A 4,902-nucleotide genomic window follows, 5' to 3' on the forward strand; every position below is an offset into this window, starting at 1 on the left:
ATTCCTTCCATCTTTTCTTGATGCATTCTGCATCATTCAATAATTTGCCCAGAGAATCTTTCAGTAATGAAAGTCGAGGCTTGAATTTTTTCTTCAGCTCCCCCAGCTTGAGAAATGCTGACCATGTTCTTCCCTTTTGGTTTTCTAGTTCTGACTCATAGCTACCCAGTATAGGGTTTCCAAGGCAATAAATCTTTTTGGTACCAGAAAGCCTCGTCTTTCTCCTTTGGGGCAGTTGGTTAATTTGAACTGTTACTCTTTCAGTTAGCAGCCCAACAGAGTAACCCACTACACCTCTAGAGCTTCTTAAGATGTTGTCAGATTTCACAAGGTAGCTTTATGACAAGAAAATCCATCATGAGGCTCAACATCTTATTGTTGTTATCATTTCAGCTAGGATGAGTCCTAAGGCTCTCCTAAGCCTGACAGGTGAATTTTTCTTTTTAAGTTTTTATTGTGAATTAAGTAAAGGTTTACAGAACAGACCATCAGTCCCACATACAACAAATTATACACTTCATGTCATTACAATGATTGCAGTCTACCCCATGTACCATCAGTTAACAGTATTTACCTCTAGTCACTTTATTTTTTTTTCTCCCCCACCCAATCTGCCCAATCTGCCTTGTAATCATCACAGAATGTTTCATTTAGCAAAAAATATTTTCTCAACTTTTTACAAGAGTGGTCTCATGCAATATTTGTCTTTTTTTTCCAACAATATTTACTACTATTCTATCTTTTATTTTTTCCCCTACTCTCTCATCACCTGATATTCCTGATATACATCACGCTGTAACTGCCATGGAATATTTCATTTAGCAAAAAATCTTTTCTTAACTTTTTACAACATTGGCCTCAACAATCTTTGTGCTTTTATGATTAACTAGTTTCATACAGCATAATGTCCTCCAGTTGTGAGGTTTTTTGCAGATTCTTTGTTATTCTTCAATGTTGCATAGTATTCCATTGTGTGTATGTACCAAAGTTTGTTTAACCATTCTTCTGTTGATGGGCATTTAGGCTGTCTCCATCTCTTTGCTATTGTAAATACTGCTGCAGTGAACATGGGTGAGCATAGATCTAGTCATGTTACAGCTCTTACAGTTTTGGCTAGGACTTTCAGCACAATATTGAATAGGAGTGGTGATAAAGGGCATCCTTACCTGCTTCCTGGTTCAGTTTCTCACCACTGAGAGTGATGTTGGCTGTTGGTTTTATATGTATATGCCCTTAATTATATTGAGAAATTTCCCTTCTATTCCTTTTTGTTGAGTGTTTTGATCAGGAATAAGTGTTTGATTTTATCAAATGCCTTTTCTGCATCAATAGATAAAACTTTCCCCTTTGTTTTATTTATGTGGTGGATTACTTTTTTTCCATAATATGGACAATCTTTCTAATATTGAAAATCTCTGCATATCTGGTGTGAATCCCACTTGGTCATGATATATTATTTTTTTGGATATATTATTGGATTCTATTTGCTAGGGTTTTGTTGAGAATTTTTACATCTATGTTCATGATCTGTAATTTTCTATCTTTGCTTGATTTGGGTATCAGAGTTATACTTACTTCATAAAATGAATTTGGGAGTTTTCCATTTTTTTCTATATTATGGAATAGTTACAGTAGAATTGGTGTCAGCTCATCTCTGAATGTATGGTAGAATTCACAAGCAAAGCTATCTAGGTCTGGACATTTTTGTTTTAAATTGAGAACTTTTTAATGATGATCAATTTCTTCTCTTGTGATATGCCTTTTCAAGTTTTCTACTTCAGTCTCTGTCAGTTTAGGTAAATTGTATGTTTCTAGAAATTTGTCCATTTCTTCTAGGTTTTTAAATTTGTTGGAGTACAATTCTTCTAGTATTCTGTTATTAACCTTTTAATTTCCATTGGTTCTGTCACGATGTCATCCATTTAATTTCTCATGCATGTGATTTGTATCCTCTCCTTCTCTTTTGTTAGATTTGTCGATGGTTTGTCGATTTTATTAATCCTTTCAAAGAACCAACTTCTTGTCTTGCTGATCCTTTCTATTGTTTTTCTATTTCGTTTTTTTATGCTCTAAACTTTATTGGAATCTTTGTGTGGCATTGTGGGTTAATGCGTTGGACTGCAAGGTTGGTTTGAGCTGCAAGGTCGGCTGTTCCACTCCTCGGAAACGCTATACAGGGTTGTTATGAGTCATAACCAACTCAAGGGCACTTAACAACAACAACTAACCTTTATTATTTCTTTTCTTCTGGTGACTGTAGGCTTATTTTGCTGGTCTTTTTCTAATTGTTGAAGATGTTTGGTTAAGGTGTTGATTTTGTTTTTTTCTTCTTTTTGGATGTGTGCATTTGTTCCTATAAATTGCCTCTGAGCACTACTTTTGCTGTGTCCCAAAGGTTTTGGTAGGTTGTGCTTTCAATCTCATTTGACTCAAGGAATTTTTTTATTTCAAATTTTATTTGATCAATTTATAGAATTGTGATCCTGACAGGTGAATTTTTTGAGTGATTAAAGTTTTGTAAGGCAGAGTTAGAAAAGCCGAAATAAACTAGGATATAGTATATGACTGAATGGAGTCATGGGGTGAGGCAAAAAGTGACCCTAACCTGTTTCAGAACACGGGAGGGCAAAGACATACTAGACTGCAAATTAGATATATCTCTTTGGAGCTTTAAAGTAGCCAAGGTATCATTGGCTTGTGTTAACCAGGAGTTGATAGACCTATTGTGATTGTTAGGGAAGGAAAAGGTCCCTGTGGGGTAGTAATTGTTACAAATCAAGCATGCTTTATTTAGTAAGGTGTTTTGAGCATTTGGTAGTCTATGTTGCAACATCATAACAGTCTCAAAATAGTATGATATAAAACAAAGCAACACACAAGCACACATACGTGCTTGATCACAATCAGGGTGGTTTTGTGGTACCGTGGCCCATGAAAAGGAACAGGGACATTGGAATGACCTGTTTCCTCATTCCTTGGAGCACAGTGGGAATGTCTGTTGGGTTACAGTCAGGTTGGCCCAAAGTAGTGTTTGCCTGATAACAGAGTTGAATGCTGTTTTTTCAGAGTACAAGCTACTTGGCAATACTTGGACACCAAGTAGGTGTTGGAGGAGAATATTGAAAGTGCCATAAGCTGCCAAAAGAATCAACAGGTCCATTTTGGAAGAAGTGCAGCCAGAATGCTCCTTGGAGGCCAAGATGGCCAAACTTTGTCTCTCATACTTTGGACATATTGTCAGGATGGACCAGTCACTGGAGAAGGATATCATGTTTGGTAAGGTGGAGGGTCAGAGAAAAAGAGGAAGACGCTCAGCGAGATGGATTGGCCAAGGGGCAGCATCGATGGACTCAAGCGTGGCAACAGTAGTGAGGTTGGCCCAGGATCAGGCAGTGTTTCATTCTGCTGTGCATAAGGTGCCTATAGGTCGGTACTGACTCAATGGCACCTAACAACAACAACAACAAGTTTATTTGGAGAGGTCCCCCTGGTATTGAACCAAAATACACATGATAAAGGTAACAGTCTCAGTTTTTCTCCTTGTGCTATTATTTGGGGGAACTTAAAAAATACTAATATTATTCCAGGAGGTCACTTCTAGGGATCACAGTAGAAAAGTAAAAAATAAAAGGAGTATGCCTCTCATGATAACAGAATAAATGCTCATTCTGTATAATACTAGGAATGATTAAACCCCTTTGGAAGAATATTAAATTTATTGATATAAATTCAATAAACAAGGAATGGTGGTTTCGTTATGACTCATGGTGACCCTGTACAAGGTTTCTGAGGCTGCAAATCTTTATGAGAGCAGAAAGCCTCATCTTTCTTCCGCGGAATAGCTAGTAGTTTCCAACTGCTGACCTTGCGGTTCACAGCCTGATTCATAACCACTACACTACTAGGTTACAAATTGGGATCAGGAGGTGACAGGAAAAACTCAGGGTGAAGCTCCTCTATCATGACAGCCTCTTATTAGCAGTGCCCATAGACAGGACTCTTGACCCTTTGGCCCAGTCTCTGCTCTGCTCAGACAAGTATTGAAAGCTCTTTTATCTCTGCCCATAAATACACAGAACACTGTCAGCGTCAAACTGAAGGTGCTCAGCTTTCTTTTTCTGTGGGTCCAGAAGCCCACTGTGTTTTCTCTACTGGTTCTGCTCCAGCAGTTTCTCTGCAACTGTTTCTTGCACTCTCTTGTCGCCAGTGTTACAACTCTCTCTCATTCTGTCTCTTGGATTTAGGAAAGATCCCAGGTCCAAAAGATGTGCTCCATTCCAGGCTATTCTCCCATTTTTACTTCTGGGATGATGATTTTCAAGTCTAGAGGGACGGCAAAACTGACCAATTCCCTTATTAGGATTCTATACATCTTATTTGCATAGTTCCACTCCCACAAACATCACATGTCTGTCAGTTTGTTGTCTTGTGGTAACTTGCATTTTTTTTTCTAAATGTTTTATTGTGAATTATGTGATTGTTTACATGGGAAAACATTAGTTTTACATTCATCCTATCATATATCATTTCATTGTTATGGTTACAGTCCCCTCCATGCATCATCAACCAACCAATGGGTATACACTACAAGCCTGCACCCCGGGTTGGTCGTCAGCACTCTACCTCTCTGGGTCTAAAGTCCCCAACTGCTCCATCTCTCCATGTCATTGTCTCTGCCTCCATCTCAGGCATCACTGCTTCTCTGAGTAGGGTCTCACTCTCAGCTCTTCTCCCTTGATGGTCCCATCCCAGGGATTTCCGCTCCTAGGCTGAAAAGTTAATCATTCTCCTCCTTGCTACAAAACATCTACCTTTATATTTCCAACCCTCACAAGCAGTCCTGATAACAATTACTCACTATTGTATCACAAGAGACCCATCAGCATTTCATTTCATCAGCCC

This window comes from Chrysochloris asiatica, unplaced genomic scaffold (assembly GCF_000296735.1).
Source record: "Chrysochloris asiatica unplaced genomic scaffold, ChrAsi1.0 scaffold00033, whole genome shotgun sequence".
Classification (NCBI taxonomy): domain Eukaryota; kingdom Metazoa; phylum Chordata; class Mammalia; order Afrosoricida; family Chrysochloridae; genus Chrysochloris; species Chrysochloris asiatica.